The 17,205-nt window shown below is 44.5% G+C and overlaps 1 protein-coding gene across 1 annotated transcript in view; it reads left to right on the forward strand.

Moving 5' to 3' along the window:
- The window catches only part of LOC126341885 (regulator of G-protein signaling 11), a 1,532,239-nt gene that overhangs the window by 821,163 nt on the left and 693,871 nt on the right, over positions 1 to 17,205 (forward strand). The window lies entirely within an intron of this gene.

Here is a 17,205-nt window from a genome sequence, read left to right on the forward strand (position 1 = left end):
ACTCTCACCCGTACTGTCCGATAACACGAAACGAACTGCCCTTCTTTGCAGTTTTTCGATGTCCTCCGTAATTGCTACCTGGTACGGATCCCACACCGTGCAGCAATATTCCAGCAGACGACGGTCAAGAGTAATGTAGGCTGTCTCTTTAGTGGGTTGGTCGCATCTTCTAAGTGTTCTGCTAACAAAGCGCAGTCTTTGTTTCCCCTTCCCCACAATATTATCTATGTGGTCTTACCCATTTAAGTTGCTCGTAAATGTAATTCCTAGGTTTTTAGTCGAATCGACAGCCCTTAGTTTTGTGCGATTTACCGTATACCCCAAATTTATCGGATTTCTTTTAGTACCCATGTGGATGACCTCGCACTTCTCTTTGTTTATTGCCAATTGCCACTTTTCGCACCATACAGGAATTCTCTCTAGATCATTTTGTAATTGGAATTGATTCTCTGGTGATTTTACTAGACGGTAAATTACAGCGTCATCTGCAAACAATCTAAGGGGGCTGCTAAGATTATCACCTAGATCATTTCTGTAAATCAGGAACAGCAGACGGCCTATGACACTACCCTGCGGAACGTCAGATATCACTTGTATTCTACGCGATATTTTACGGTCTATCACTACGAACTGTGACGTCTCTGAGAGGAAATCACGAATCCAGTCACACAACTGAGACGATACTCCATATGCACGCAATTTGATTAATAGTCGCTTGTGAGGAACGGTATCAAAAGTCTTCTGGAAATCTAGGAATATTGAGTAGATCTGAGATCCCTTGTCGACAGCACTCACTACTTCATGGGATAAAGAGCTCGCTGTGTTGCACAAGAACGATATTTTCTGAATCCGTGTTGGTTATGTATGAATAATTGATTTTTTCAAGGTGATTCATAAAGTTCTAGTACAGTATATGCTCCAAAATCCTACTACAAATAGAGGTCTGTGATATGGGTCTATAATTCAATGGGTTACACCTATTTCCTTTCTTGAATATTGGTGTGACCTGTGCTACTTTCCAGTCTTTAGGTTCAGACCTTTCGCCAAGTAAGCGGTTGTAAATGATTGCTAAGAAAAGCGCTATTATGTCTGCAAACTCTGAAGGGAGCCTGATTGGTGTACCATCTGGACCGGAAGACTTGGCTTTCTTAAGTGATTTGAGTTGTTTCGCGATACCTAAAATATCTACTTTTGTGTCATTCATGCTAACAGCTGTTCTGGAATATTTGCTTCATCTTCTTTCGTGAAAGAATTACGGAAAACTGTATTTAGTAACTCCGCTTTTGTTGCACCATCATCGGTAACATTTCCATCGCTATCGCGCAGTGACGGTCTTGACTGTTTTTTGCCACTGGTGTACTTTACATACGACCAGAATCTCTTTGGTTTTTCTAGCATATTTGGAGTCACTCCGTTTGGGCAGTCTTCTCGGGCAGTTTTAGAGGGGATGAAATGTTGCTGATGGATTTGTTATCAAGGTGATATCCAGTAGCTTGTCCATCTTCGAAGTCACAGAGTTCTCCTGAATGACACGTTCTGCTGTTACTGCGTCTCTACTCTGAACACAATAACTCCTCGCCTCCTTTTATGCTGGCGGCTCCACCTTTCGCGACATCTAGAGCTCAATTCCGCATTTACGTATGTTATTTGACCTCCGTCTAACATGAAATAATTTGCATTTTCGCACTCAACCATATCGAGACGCCGAACCTTTTTTAGGTCTTATTTCAAAACGTTGCATAAATAACGAGAAGTCACTTTCAAAAGTGCAGACAAATAGACGAGACGACAGAAGAAGACAGATCTCCCTCGTTAATTTCCTTGTCTGCCACCGAGCTCCCAACAAGCTGAACTACTTCATCTCCCGCCGGGTCCTTTGACAATGTTAATTTGAGACGCGCGGAGACGTCAGGTCACTGCATAATTAAAAATCTTAAATTAAGAGACTTTGGCGCGACCCGACAATATAAAGAGCGTCTCTCTGCTCCGCAACCCTCTTTTCGCCCTGAGGAAACATTTGCATTGTGCCAGTAATTATGGGGAGGCTTCGGGTTAGGTGCAGTCGCTCCTTAATACGTAGACGTGGTGTGGAGTTAACGGTAATCTGACTTTTGGCCCCGGCTTTCATGGTAAGACCGCTGCACAGCTAAACCAGTGGGTGCCAGAAGAACAACGTCCGTATTCACGTCAAGATCCGAGCATGAGGGCCTGGCAACCTAACACCCCTTACGAGCCTTACGTGCTGGGAATCTCTCACCTTTGGCGCCAAATTTCCTGCCTCGCCACACATTTCACACCGTTTGCATCCACTGTATGCTGCAACTCTCCACCACCGCCAAAGCACGTTTCATAGCGCTAAATGACAGTAAAACTCGATCCGAAGTTCCCTGTCCGAAACTTTCTCAATAAAGAAAATCGAATGTTGATATTACACTTAAAGATTCAGAATAGAAAAGTGAATAGGAATGCGACAAGTATTATTTTCGCTGTTACATAGAAAATATGCGAGGTTAAATCCATGTTTTCAAAATTATGGCAATGAAGACGTATTGAGTGTATAAAATACTCCATCTTGTTTTCTTGTAAAGGGATTACAGGATGCTAAAAGCTCCGAAGAACCATTTATATCTCATTTAATACTCATTTGTTTGATAAAATCTGTTCTCTTTTAATTCTTATGTCTCGAATAAAATCTCTCCTGTTTCCAAACAGCGACATTTTGAAACAAAAAAAGAAGAAAAAAGGAAAACTGAAGCTGTCGACAGATGTTCCTGCTATCACTGTAAGGAGTAAAACTACTGACTGCCAGGATTGGCCTAAAGCGAGACAGCTGCGACTGCAACGTTCCAGAGGAGGACAAAAAGCTTCGGACTGCTCCGGCCGTAACATATAATTTCATAAGGTATGCGTGTTCATATTGGGATTACGTTATAAATGTGAGCTGATTTAGCTCCCGTTTTAACCATAATATACTGCGGGTTCCTTGAACAAAGAATTTTGCCCTGAGATTGGAGGAAAGCACTCGTCACATCCACCTGCGGGAAGGGTAGCAGAAGTGACCACAAAACAACCCTTCACTCTCATTGACGTCCATCTGCTATGGAATCCTAGAACTTACTCTGAGCTCAAACATACGGACGTATCTTGGACAGCATGAACTCCTCATGTCAACTAGCATGGATTCCGGAAACATTTATCATGAGGAAACCAAATTTGTGCTTATATCACATGCCATAAAGGGAGTTAGTTGCACCCATTGTTTCTTGACTTCAGTAAATCATTTGATCCAGTATCAAACAAAGGTATGATTATTTCGGGAGTCAAACAAACTTTGCTGTTGGGTAGAAGCAATCCGCAGTTGTTTCCTGATGATACTGTAGTTTACGGGAAGCTCGGAGTCGAGTAACTGTAGGAGGATACAAGATTACTTACACAAGATTTCTAGTTTACGTGATGATTGGCAGGAACCTCTAAATGTAGAAAAATTTAAGTTAATGCAGATTAGAAGGAAAAACAAACCCGTGATGTCGGGATACAGCATTAGTAGTATCCTGCTTTTCACAGTCATGTTTGTGCAATAATCAGCCAGGAACGCTGCAAAGTGATGTGAAATGTAACGAGAATGTGAATACACTGGTAGGGAAGGCGAATGGTAGACTTCAGTTTATAAGACAATTGTAGGAAGGTGTAGTTCATCTGTAGAGGAGACCGCATATCGGACGCTAGTGCGACCTATTCTTGAGTACCGGTCGAGTGTTTGGGATCCGCACGAGGTCGTATTAAAGGAAGACAGTGAAGCAAATCAGAAGCCGACTAATAGGCCTGGTACCAGAAGATTCTACAACACGTAAATATTACGGAGATGCATAGTAAACTCCACTGGGAATCCATGGAGGGAAGGCGACGTTCTTTCCGAGGAAGAACATTGAAAAAAAAAATTAGGGAACCGGCATTTGAAGCTTACTGCAGACTGATTCTACAACCGTCAACGTACATTTCGCGTAACGGCCACGAAGACAGAATTCGAGAAATTTCGGATTATACGAAAGCATATAGACAGTCGTTTCGACCTCGATATGTTTTGCGAGTGGAACAGGAAAGGAAAGGACTAGTGACACCGGATACCCACCGCCACGCACCTTACGGTGATTTGCCAAATTTGTATCCAGATTTTGATGTAAAAGAGTTGTTGGTAAGGGGGGTGCAACATGTTTTTTTCTTGGTTAGAGTGTAATAGGAGTGGACGTAACTTCAAGCGTGCTCCAGGGAAGGAGCCTTGAGTTCACATTGATACACAGCCGGAAAAAATATGCAACACCTTCAGGGACTGTGTTCAGTGGCATGAGAGCAAATGATGTGCATACAGCCAGGCTATGCTACTAGTAATTACTAGTGACTACAATGTAAGTGAGTCACAATTAGCAATCAAGACAGCTGCTCGCAACAGTCTACGAGGTGTATTCAAGTTCTAAGGCCTCCGATTTTTTTTCTAATTAACTACTCACCCGAAATCGATGAAACTGGCGTTACTTATCAACGTAATCGACCTGCAGACGTACACATTTTTCACAACGCTGACGCCATGATTCCATGGCAGCGGCGAAGGCTTCTTTACGAGTCTGTTTTACTACTGGAAAATCGCTGAGGCAATAGCAGCACGGCTGGTGAATGTGCGGCCACAGAGAGTGTCTTTCATTGTTGGAAAAAGCCAAAAGTCACAAGGAGCCAGGTTAGGTGAGTAGGGAGCATGAGGAATCACTTCAAAGTGGTTATCACGAAGAAACTGTTGCGTAACGTTACCTCGATGTGCGGGTGCGTTGTCTTGGTGAAACAGCACACGCGCAGCCATTCGCGGACGCTTTTGTTGCAGTGCAGGATGGAATTTGTTCTTCAAAACATTTTCGTAGGATGCATCTGTTACCGTAGTGCCCTTTGGAGCGCAATGGGTAAGGATTACGCCCTCGCTGTCGCAGAACATTAACACCATCATTTTTTCAGCACTGGCGGTTACCCGAAATTTTTTTGGTGGCGGTGAATCTGTGTGCTTCTATTGAGCTGACTGGCGCTTTGTTTCTGGATTGAAAAATGGCATCCACGTCTCATCCATTGCCACAACCGACGAAAAGAAAGTCCCATTCATGCTGTCGTTGCGCGTCAACATTGCTTGGCAACATGCCACACAAGCAGCCATGTGGTCGTCTGTCAGGATTCGTGGCACCCAGCTGGATGACACTTTTCGCATTTTCAGGTCGTCATGCAGGATTGTGTGCACAGAACCCACAGAAATGCCAACTATGGAGGCGATCTGTTCAACAGTCATTCGGCGTTCCCCCAAAACAATTTTCTCCACTTTCTCGATCATGTCGTCAGACCGGCTTGTGCGTCCCCAAGGTTGTTTCGGTTTGTTGTCACACGATGTTTTGCCTTCATTAAACTGTCGCACCCACGAACGCACTTTCGACACATCCATAACTCCATCACCACATGTCTCCTTCAACTGTCATCGAATTTCAATTGGTTCACCACGCAAATTCAGAAAACGAATGATTGCACGCTGTTCAAGTAAGGAAAACGTCGTCATTTTAAGTATTTAAAATAGTTCTCATTCTCGCCGCTGGCGATAAAATTCCATCTGCCGTACGGTGCCGCCATCTCTGGGACGTAGTGACAATGAACGCGGCCTCATTTTAAAACAATGCGCATGTCTCTATCTCTTTCCAGTCCGGAGGAAAAAAAAAATCGGAGGCCTTAGAACTTGAATGCACCTCGTTTATGGATATGAAAGAAAATGATCAGGCAGCACTATGGGACTTAACTTCTGAGGTCATCAGTCCCCTAGAACTTAGAACTACTTAAACCTAACTAACCTAAGGACAAGACACACATCCATGCCCGAGGCAGGATTCGAACCCTCGACCGTAGCGGTCCTGCGGTTCCAGACTGTAGCGTCTAGAACCGCTCGGTCACACCGGCCGGCCCACAGCAGCAGTCGGTACTTCTACAGATTAACAACCGAACAGACAGTAAATGCTTCCAACGAAAACAATGATCAATGCAGTTCGCACATCAGCAGTCAATATCGCAGGGACTGTTAGTGTACCGAACTCACTGCTTGACAGAAGAAGATACAAGTACCGCGCCAACAGGTCAACGTGGAAGATGTCATCCCAGGTGTTACCAGAAAGAAGTTCGCGTGGTACTTACCCAGGTGGCTGTTTAGGACAAAGGAACTGCGGCCTCAGCAAAAGGGGGCACATGTGGACCTAGAGGTTGATGAACTCCGCCAGTAGACGCCCGACTTAAGAGTTGCTGGTTCGATTCCAGGACGGAGCACTCAGCACTCCGCGCCATGCTGTAGCCACTTGCTAATAACGCAACGAGGGAATTCACGAGGAGAAGACCGCGCCGCTGCCGGAGAGGTTCACGGGCACGGCACTGAATGGAAGAATACTCTGCCTGGCGCCCCGCCGCAACATGAGCCGTCGCCGTATCAGCGGTCACTGGAATCTACACGCCACGACTCCACGCCGCACCCCTGTGGCAATGAATTTGTTCAAAAGGTCTTATGTGTCAATAAATGACTGACAGTGGAACCACCTCACCCACTGAACCAAGTAGAGAACACATGCCACCGCCCACAAATTGTCGCTTTCCCTCCCACCATCTCTGACAAAATAAAGACCTTTGATCCCCTCTATCACTGACCCTCAGTATCTAGTGTCACAAAACCTCGACCCGCTACACTACAATCAGGACCAACGACACAACCTTTTTTTACTAATTACTAATACAAATTATTTTTAAGCTTTTTCAGATGTTCCAGCATATTGCAACATTTTTCGCATCCGTACATAACGTAGTATACGTCTGAAATTGAACGATAATCCTAATGTAAATTGGGACTACGCAGCGGTAATGTTGTTGGCTGTGTTTTTCTGATGCCCAAATGTAAAGTTTTAGTTGAAAGTTCGTTAAAGCATGATTCCAGTCAAAAAGTACATGAAATGTATACTAAGGCTATGTTCAGTTGAAGTTCATAGTAGCTCTTCATCACCATGAGAAGAAAACTCTCATAAGATAGCAACAATATCGAACAAAAAACTTATTCTAATGGAGGGCTTCACTTTTCAGTGATTTAGTCAAGACAGTAGAAAGCACAAGGCTGGCAAACGCTCCCCAGAGGTGTGATTAGATTGAGATCTAATAGTTTTGTGATCATTGTATTCAAAGTTGCATATTATATGTGTCACATGTAATGCAAAAATCTCTTCATCGTCTCTCTTGATCCACATTCTCGTCTCCACCTGTCTGCACATTACTACTCCGCCCCATACTCCCCATATCTACCACTCCTCTTCATCCATATAATCTTCCTCCCTCTCTGCACCTGTCTTTCTGCTCCATCTCTTTGCCTATCTCGTTTAGTTCATCTCCTCCTGCCCTCTCGCTCTCTCTGTCCACTTCCTCGCCCCCTCTCTGCCCCTCTCCCCTTGCCCCTGTCTATCTTCTCCACCCCCTTTTTATCTCCTCCTGCCCCCTCTCCCTATCCATCACCTCCTACCTCCTCTCCCAACCCACATCCCACTGGCCCTCCATTCAGTTCCTCCTGCCCCTCTCTCATTACCCATCTTATCCCACCCCCTCCCCATATCCACCCCCTCCTCCCCCACTCACTGTCCCTCTGATCCTTCATCCCCCTATCTACCCATCTGGTCTTGTTCCTTCTCTCCCACTCCATTCACTTCTGTTCCCTGCCTCTGTTCACCCACCCTCATATCCATCTCAAACTTTCCCAAGTCGTACCAACCCCAAATGTAGCTCCAGCAAAACAGGCTAATAAAGCAAGCTGACAGTACACCAACATTACACATGTGTCATACATGGAATCCTAAGTCTGGGCCTGGAAAACCGTTTCTTGCACCGTGTTTGTGGGCTGCCCTAAAAAGCAGATTCATAAGGCAGTCTGACATTATTCCCCAGAAAAATGCCTGTAGTGCAGGGCAGCCTGTATGGCAGGGGCAAAAAATACGCTTTTTGCCCATATCTTCTTTCCTGTAGGAGCTAGTTGGTTATAAAGTCCACAGTGATGGCACTTATGAAGGCAATTGTGTGCTAGATCTGGTTGAAATTGGTTTGGGGAGGAGAGGCCAGATGGACAAATATGAAATATATATATATAAATGTTGAAACTTCTTGGCAGATTAAAACTGTGTGCCCAACCGAGACTAGAACTCGAGACCTCTGCCTTTCGCGAGCAAGTGCTCTACCATCTGAGTTACCGAAGCACGACTCACGCCCGGTCCTCACAGATTTACTTCTGCCAATATTTCGTCTCCTACCTCGCAAACTTTACAGAAGCTCGCAGGAGATTAAAACTGTGTGTCCAACCGATACAACCGAGACTCGAACTCGGGGCCTTTGCCTTTCGCGTGCAAGTGCTCTACCATCTGAGTTACCGAGGCACGACTCACGCCCGGTCCTCACAGATTTACTTCTGCCAATATCTCGTCTCCTACCTTGCAAACTTTACAGAAGCTCGCAGGAGATTAAAACTGTGTGTCCAACCGATACAACCGATACTCGAACTAGAGACCTCTGCCTTTCGCGGGCAAGTGCTCTACCATCTGAGCTACCGAAGCACGACTCACGCCCGGTCCTCACAGCTTTACTTCTACCAGTATCTTGTCTCCCAGCTCTCCTGCGAGCTTCTGTAAAGTTTGGAAGGTAGGAGATAAGATACTGGTAGAAGTAAAGCTGTGAGGACCGGGCGTGAGTCGTGTTTCGGTATCTCAGATGGTAGGGCACTTGCCCGCGAAAGGCAAAGGTCTCGAGTTCGAGTCTGGGTCGGGCACACAGTTTTAATCTGTCAGGAAGTTTCATATCAGCGCACACTCCGCTGCAGAGTGAAAATCTCATTCTATATAAATGTTGCTTCAATTTTTGAGGTGTTGCGAAATCTTGAATGAACAATGAGTGTTTGTGAACTGCCTGCTTATGTTTCTGCACTGGGTCTGGTTGCACCACCTAGAAAAAAAGAGCTGTGAATGATGCAGTGTAGATTTTTTCAACTGTGTTAGAATTCTGACACTCTTATTTTTACACTGAGGAGCAATGTATATCTACACTAAGTGTGGTCTTCTACAAATCGTTGCCCTACTCTCTATTGTAGGTTCCACAACACATGTATGTGACATTTTCTCCCCCACAATTTCATATACTAATGGACCAACCACACTCAATAAAATTAGCAACACAATTTCATCATCATATACATGCTGGCACACAGATTAAAATGATATGTCCATGTAATTTATGACTGAAACTATAAGAAAAAAGAGAGATAGAGAGATGATGGACCACAAACGAATTATCTGCATGGTACAGAAGTCCGCAGATGTTCTATACATTTAATGTCAAACAAATGATTACAATTCTACCGATTTCCGTTCCTTTCGGATAATTCGTTTGTGACCCTCAGTTCTTTTTCTTTGTAGGGTGTACCACAAACGTATGTCAGAGAGTGATCCAGTAATAATATAAAGAATCAGTGTGGCACACTAATCAATACTTAATTTTATCTGTTGATTTCTCTGCCAAAGCCAGCTACCAATTGTCGCTTTGTTTAGATGAAGTTGTTTCAATTGCGAGTCAAACTGTTGGTAACAAATCGGTATAAGCATCGACTTCTGGAGTCTGTGAGTGATATCGCTTATTACAGGTGCTAACGCAAAATGAAAACACTCCTCAATGGGTTTCATTTGTGCCCTCGTTTATTGTTGCAGAATTATTTTAAAGATCGTTATTAATTGGCAAGGAACTGAAAATTTGTCGAGCTGCTCGTGTAGTGTAGTGTCCGAAGTAGATACTGGTAGAAGTAGATACTGGTAGAAGTAAAGCTGTGAGGACCGGGCGTGACTCGTGCTTCGGTAGCTCAGATGGTAGAGCACATATGGGGCGCTTGTATCACAAAACTCTTCTGCGAGATATTTAGGGCGGGATATTGCTTCTTGAATCTGATAATTCCCTCTCGTAAATATATAGCCGTCAATCTGAATATCACTATAACGTGCACCGTTCCTCAGGTCTAAGCCGCAGCCCGTCTTACTAAACGAGCGGCCGACCACTGGGAGATGTGATTCTCTCCTCGCACGTTTCCGTCGCTTGGTTCTTCTCACGGTCCTGTTAGGCCACGGGGCATTGGGCTCTCTTTTGACGGGGTGCCACAGCACCGTGCACACTCTCTCCAAACAGTCCATATCGACATGTAATGTCAAAGAGCTGCATGAGGTCGTTTGGTGTTACACTCAAAGAGAAACGGAGAAGGAAGTGATTGTAAGATTTACAGCAATGATACATCTGAGAACGTGTCACTTTTTACGAGGTATTGTGATGTATACTTTGTGACTAGTAATCCACCCTTTGAACAGGCTGTTGCCGGCCGGAGTGGCCGAGCGGTTCTAGGCGCTTCAGTCTGGAACCGAGTGACCGCTACGGTCGCAGGTTCGAATCCTGCCTCGGGCATGGATGTGTGTGATGTCCTTAGGTTAGTCAGGTTTAAGTAGTTCTAAGTTCTAGGGGACTGATGACCTCAGAAGTTAAGTCCCATAGTGATCAGAGCCATTTGAACCAATAGACTGTTGCTATAACGTACCAATTGTTTTGGTATATAAAAATGTAGTGTTAGTGACTAAATGGAAGAACACGCTATAATTGAAGTGGCCAGCTAATAAGGAACAAGTGTACGCTTATTAATTCTAAGGAACAGAATACAATGATTGTTTCCTTTGAAAGTCAGTTCGCACTACCGGGTTCACGCTGAAAGTCAGTCAATTATGTTTTACAGAAACGTTTTTACACCAACGAAAGCAGAGAGCGGTAGGTTACTCAAGGGCGGACTGAAAATAGGGTCCACTAAGGCGGTAGCTGTCCCTGGTGGCGAGGCTGGCGATACACGACAACATGGCAGTTGCTGGTTCAAATGGCTCTGAGCACTATGGGACTTAACATCTATGGTCATCAGTGCCCTAGAACTTAGAACTACTTAGACCTAACGAACCTAAGGATATCACACAACACCCAGCCATCACGAGGCAGAGAAAATCCCTGACCCCGCCGGGAATCGAACACGGGAACCCGGGCGTGGGAAGCGAGAACGCTACCGCACGACAACGAGATGCGGGCTAGGCAGTTACTGGAGGTAAACTGAAATCAACCCGGCGTGTTAGTGTTGACGTTGTTAGCGGGCAACTTCGGCAACCCGTCGTACACGACTTTATCTTTGGTAGCTGTGTTGTAGGCGGTAGCCTTAGAATAGAGCAAAAAGCTAAATCTCTATTGCGGACAGCCATCAAGGGAGAATTCAACTATGATGATGATTTTGAAAAATACTTTGTCGTTTACTTTGTCGTCCCAATTTCCCATTAACTCTACGGCATCAGTAGTTTCGATCATTGTAGGTCATCTTCTTGTCTATGTAATGGCATAAGCAACATACAGGAACTACACAATAGATTACAGTATTCTGGTTCCCTGTATGGGAATAATGAGCTGCTTATCCAAATACACTACCTGTTGAAAAATATCCAGACAGCTAGTAGTATACATTAGTGTGGGGTGTATCAACCGATCGTGTTTCTGACAGGTTAAACTTTTCTCAGGACACTTTCATTGAGGAGACTGAATATCTCTGGAGGTGTGCATTCCTCATCAAGAAACGAACCACGGAAGGCCGTTGGTGCATGTGGCGACGTCGAAAGTCATCCTAAAAGTGTTCCACAGAAGTTCAGGTCGGGACTCTGGGTTGGAGAGACGATTTCAAGAATTTCACTGTGCACTAACCAATGACTTACGGCGGCTGCTGATACAGTTATCGTCTCCGAAACGTCCCATTGCTGTATGCTCTGCAGAATACTGTAAAAGGTTTTCATACACTTCCGCGCTTAGCGTTTTTTGTGACACAGCAATGGAGTGGCGGTGTTGGGGTTTATAGGCATACGTATTGACATTCCAATGAACAAAGGTTCGTGATTTTACTGTACACAAATATTTAAACGAAAAACTCACGTGTGAACTCCGTTGGAGCCTTACAACGGAGTCGATAAAATTTTTTTATCACACAATGTTTTTTAAATACAACTTTTAAGATCAATGAGCAGGAAAAATTTGAATTTAAACTTTCATTCCTCTTTTATCTTTAAGAAAGAACTAACATTAAGACGGAAGTTATCAAAAGTATCCGGACACCTGGCTGAAAATGACTAAAAAGGTCGTAGCACCCTCCCACCTTAGGCTTGATGACAGCTTCCACCCTCGCAGGCATACGTTAAATTAGGTTCGGAAGGTTTCTCGGGGAGGGCAGCCCATTCTTCACGGAGTGCTGCATCGAGGAGAAGTATCGATTTCGGTCCGGGAGCCCTGGCACGAAGTTGGCACTCTAAAACATACCAAAGGTGTTTTATGGGATTCAGATCAAGACTTCGTGCAGGCCAGTCCATTACAGAGATATTATTGTTGTTTAACCACTCGCCACAGGCAGTGCATTATGAACAGGTGCTCGATTGTGCTGATATATCAGTCGCCATCCCCGCATTGCTCTTCAACAGTGGGAAGCAAGAAGGTGCTTAAAACATCAATGTAGGCCTGTGCTGTGATAGTACGAGGGTCAGTCAAAAAGTAATGCCTCCTATTTTTTTTCTACGTTTAATTGTCAGGAAATTTAAATGCAATTACATAGGTTGAAAACCACAACATTGAGGATCATTTTGTCATTTTTCAATGTAATCTCCGCCCATCTCTACAGTTTTGGTCCATCTTTGAACAAGGGCATGTATCCCAGCACGGTAAAAATCACAGCTCTGCTTCCTAAGCCATTGACGCACGGATGTTTTGACGGCCTCCTCATCTTCAAAATGAATCCCACGATGAGCTTCTTTTAGTGGCCCGAACAGATGGAAGTCTGATGGTGCCAGGTCAGGGCTGTATGGGGGATGAGGCAAAACTTCCCATCCAATTTTGACAATCTCGTCAGAGGTGTGACGACTGGTGTGTGGTCTTGCATTGTCATGCAAAAGAAGAACATCTGCCATTGATTTTGTTGGGCGAACTCGCTGAAGACGTGCTTTAAGTTTTTTGAGGGTTGTGACGTATTGAACAGAATTTATTGTGCATCCCTGCTCCAAAAAATCAACCAGAATCACACCCTCTGTATCCCAGAAAACTGTTGCCATAACTTTCCCTGCCGATCGCACAGTTTTGAATTTTTTCTTCCTCGGCGAGCTTGTGTGACGCCACTCCATTGACTGCCTCTTTGATTCGGGTTCAAAAAAATGCACCCATGTTTCGTCCCCGGTCACAATTTTTTTCAGAAACTCATCTCCCTCCAAACGGAAGCGCTGCAAGTGTTGGGAGGCTATTGTTTTCCTTACCTCTTTATTCTGATCGGTTAACATTCTTGGAACCCACCGTGCACAAACTTTTGAGTACCCCAATTGTTTAATAATCGTGATCACACTGCCTTTACTAAGAGAAATAATGCGACACACTTCATCTGCAGTCACCCGACGGTCACCACGAATGATGTCATCAACTTGCTGAATGTTGTGTGGAGTCACTGCACTCACCGGCCTGCCGCTCCGCTTTTCGTCAGTCAACGGTGTTTGCCCTTCAGCTTCCTTACAACGACGAACCCATCGTCTAACAGTGCTGACATCCACTGTCACAACACCATACACCTTCTTCAGTCTTTCATGAATGCGTATGGGCGTTTCACCTTCTGCATTCAAGAATTCAATCACACAACGCTGTCTCAAACGAACATCGATGTCGGCCATCTTACAAACTTCTGCTGTGCTGCCACCTGTTGACACAGAAAGTTACTACTGCAGTGGATTGCAGAAGAAGGTTTGAGGAATGGCGCCAAATTCAAATTTTTCACTTAACTTAATTTTTTTAAGTAGAAAAAAATGGGAGGCATTACTTTTTGACCGACCCTCGTACCATGCAAAACAACAAGGGGTGCAATTCCCCTCCATGAAAAATACGACCACACCATAACACCATCACCTCGAATTTTACTGTTGGCACTACACACGCTAGCAGATGACATTCACCGGGCATTCACCATATCCACACCCTGCCATCGGATCACCACATTGCGTACCGTGATTCGTCACCCCACACAATGTTTCTCCGCTGTCCAATAGTCCAATTACGCTCATTACACCACGTGAGGCGTCGTTTGGCATTTACCGGCGTGATGTGTGGCTTATGAGCAGCCGCTCGACCGTGAAATCCAAGTTTTCTCATCTCCCGGCTGACTTTCATAGTACTTTCAGTGGGTCCTGATGCAGTGTGCAATTCCTGTGTGATAGTCTGGATAGATGTCCGCCTATTACACATTACGACCCTTTCCAACTGTCGGCGGTCTCTATCAGTCAACAGAGGTGGTCGGCCTGTACGCTTTAGCGCTGTACGTGTCCCTTCACGTTTCCCTTTCACCATCACATCGGACACAGTGGGCTTAGGGATGTTTAGGAGTGTGGAAATCTCGGTTGTAGACGTATGACACAAGTGACACCCAATCACCTGACCACGTTGGTAGTCTATGAGTTCCGCGGAGCGCCCCATTCTGCTCTCTCACGATATCTAATGACTACTGTGGTCGCTGAAATGCAGTACCTGGCAGTAGGTGGCATGGGGTGTCCGGATAGTTTTCATCACATAGTGTACTTGGAATCAGCTAAAACAACTTTCAGATTATGTACTGGGTTCACATTCCTGCATTTAAAATCAACCATTTTAAAAGGCCTGTATATAACCTTTACATAAAAAACGAAACCCATCAACTCACATGGCAGACAGAAATCGCACAAATATCAGTAGCCGGCCGCGGTGGTCTCGCGGTTCTAGGCGCTCAGTCCGGAACTGCGCGACTGCTACGGTCGCAGGTTCGAATCCTGCCTCGGGCATGGATGTGTGTGATGTCCTTAGGTTAGTTAGGTTTAAGTACTTCTAAGTTCTAGGGGACTAATGACCACAGCAGTTGAGTCCCATAGTGCTCAGAGCCATTTGAACCATTTGAAATATCAGTAGCAGTTAAGAAGAAATCAGCACAACTTAAGCGTACTTAAAGTCAAACAAAACAGTTGCAAATTATGTGCTGGATTCGCCCACTTGCATGTACAATAAAGAAAAGCGCCCACAGACAATCTTTACATAATGAACAAGTCCCATTAACTAACACGGCAGACGGAAATCGCACAAGCCTCACCATCAATTATCAAGAAAGATCTAAAATTCCGCACTGAGTTCACTGTCCGGCATTTCGGAATAAGTAATATTAATATGACCACAAGTTACCATTACAAAATATACAAACCCATTTCTACTTTCAATTGTTAGCTCACACGTTAACATTACCCATATACAACCCTCCTTCCAAATTGAACGACACCTTTTTCAACAACAATCAAATAAATAACAGGACACACAGTACTCACCATAAAGTAATAAATATGGTTCTTGTCAAAACAAGCAGGCGCATCCAAAACCTCGTATACTTAATAAAATAACCACGATGCGCACCGGTAACGTACTTCACTACGAGTCGCTCAATCGTGGAAGCAGTAAATGCGCTTTTACCGACCCCGGAGTGCTCTCTCAGGCATTGCGGACGCCGGAGGCGCCACCCGACGAAAATTCAAAGTGGCGGCCGCTGGCGCCTGAATCTCTCACAATTTTACTAAGCGCAAGGAGGGGACGATACTGAATACACCTCCATACATTAACACCACTTCGCCTGTACTTCGCTGTTGGTTCTACAAGCGAAGGCAGATAACATTCTCCAGGCATTCGCCACATCCACAACCTGCCGTCGCATTTCTGCAATGTACGGCTTGTTTCATCACTCCAAAAAATGGTTCAAATGGATCTAAGCACTATGGGACCTAACATCTGAGGTCATGAGTCCCCTAGACTTAGAACTACTTAAACTTAACTAACCTAAGAACATCACTCACATCCATGCCCGAGGCAGGATTCGAACCTGCGACGTAGCAGCAGCACGGTTCCGGACTGAAGCGCCGAGACCACTCGGCCACAGCGGCCGGCTCATCAAACAACTCTTTTCTAGTCACCCGTTGTCCAGTGTCGTCACTCCTAATCTCATATCAAGCATCGATTACCGTTGACTACAGAAATGCGTGGCTTATGAAGATTTGCTCGACTCCTCATGCACAGTCATTGTGCTTGCAGGTCTGCTGGTAGTTCTCTGACACTCAAGAGTGATTCCATCCGCAGTTTTCATCCGACTTTTTAGAGCCACCCTCCACAGTTAGGTCAGTTAGGTCAGTTAGGTCAGTACATGAAGTCTACCTGGACTTACTTTAGTTGTGGTTTTACCTTCGCATTTCCACATCACAATCCCATCACCAACAGTGGAGCTCGGCACCTTAAGAAATGATGAAATGTATTTTGGTAACATCAGATGACTAGTCAATGTTCAAGACTGAGTTCTTCTGATCGACTCATTGCGCAGTTAACTGCTGCTCTATTGACACCACAATACTCCGTGTCTCCTTTTAAAATGAGAGGTCTGCCTCTCGTGACATAGACAAAGAAATGTTGGAATTCTTTTAATCGGATAGCGCCCACTAACTATACAACTCACATATATCGTGAAGAAGGGGGTCATGTGCGCTTTGTGACAAGGCGAAAACACTCCGATGTGGCCACAACTGTGGGTTAGTTGATTGCTCTGAGAGAAGGCTCATCATACTAGAACACATGAAATATTACTTCACTTTTTGCATAGATGAATAAAAATTACTTCATTGTGACACATTTCTTTGCAACAGTATTTCATGATAATTTATATCTATCATTGGCTGGCAAACCATCGCTTGTTGAGCTAAGTAACAAATGGTTCTGTGCTGTACAGACGGTAGCAGAGCCAGGATGGGGAAGGTGTAGGCACATTTATTTGGTCCAAGCCTTGTTGACACAAATTTATTATTAGCAATAATTGGTTATACATCCAGATTAATACAATCAAAAATTTAAAAGGAAATTTTAGCTATAAAAATTTACTTTGTTTAAAACATTCTCTAGAAGAACATGCAGCCCCACTCTGAAACATTACATAAAGGTACTGTTAGTAAAAGGTATATTATATCGTACAATAGTCCAACATGTACAAATATTAACAAT

The sequence above is a fragment of the Schistocerca gregaria genome, chromosome 1 (assembly GCF_023897955.1).
Source record: "Schistocerca gregaria isolate iqSchGreg1 chromosome 1, iqSchGreg1.2, whole genome shotgun sequence".
Classification (NCBI taxonomy): domain Eukaryota; kingdom Metazoa; phylum Arthropoda; class Insecta; order Orthoptera; family Acrididae; genus Schistocerca; species Schistocerca gregaria.